Consider the following 840-nt stretch of genomic DNA (forward strand, 5'->3'; position numbering starts at 1 on the left):
AGAACATAAAGAAATTTAGTGGTTTCTCTGGCTGGGTAGCTCGGTTTGCTGTGTTGGCAGGGAGATTAGTTGGCTATGTTGGCACTTGGCAGGGAGATTCTTTTGCTGTTATTCCTATTTTGCTGTGTTGACAGTTGGCTGTGTTGTTGCTGGTTGGCTGTGTTGATGGTTGGTTCCGAAATGATTGAAAGTTGAGTAGCGATGATGAGTACCCTTCTAAACTTATTGTGAAGTCAATTGTGGGAAATAAGTTATTGCAACCAGGTGGCATTTGGAGGGTTAATCAAACAGATACTAAGTATAAAATACAAAATGCCGCCTTGGATGGCAATTTCTAGATTCACAAGTCCGCAACCAAAAAAAATTATATTGTTGACTCACATTTCATTGAATGATGAATTATTTGGAGGGTTAATCTGAGCTAATAACTCAAGCTTTCAACTCATTCATGGATTTCAAATTATATCTATTTAATTGTTTATATTTTTTGCAGTTAACTTTTTTCTATGAGGGCAGGCCGTAGGCACAACTGCACAAGAGTCAAGACATCAAGGAGTTAAAGATTTTGTAAATTGTAATTATGGTTTGACATTTTAAAAAATTGTATTTATTTGTGTAATTTATTTGGTAGTTTAATATTTTGTATAATTTGTATATTGTAATTAACAAATTAGTTTTGATTCTTAAATAAAATTTTTATTTATACAAATTTCTGTTTATAATTTTCTGTGTTTGTGTTTTTGATTTTTTTTGGAAAATAAATCGGGTTAGCGGGTCATTCCGGGTTGACCCGAACCCGATTCGGGTCGGGTTCGGGTCCTGATTATTGACCCGTATCCA

This window comes from Dendrobium catenatum, unplaced genomic scaffold (genome assembly GCF_001605985.2).
Source record: "Dendrobium catenatum unplaced genomic scaffold, ASM160598v2 fragScaff_scaffold_1105, whole genome shotgun sequence".
NCBI classification, from domain to species: Eukaryota; Viridiplantae; Streptophyta; class Magnoliopsida; order Asparagales; family Orchidaceae; genus Dendrobium; species Dendrobium catenatum.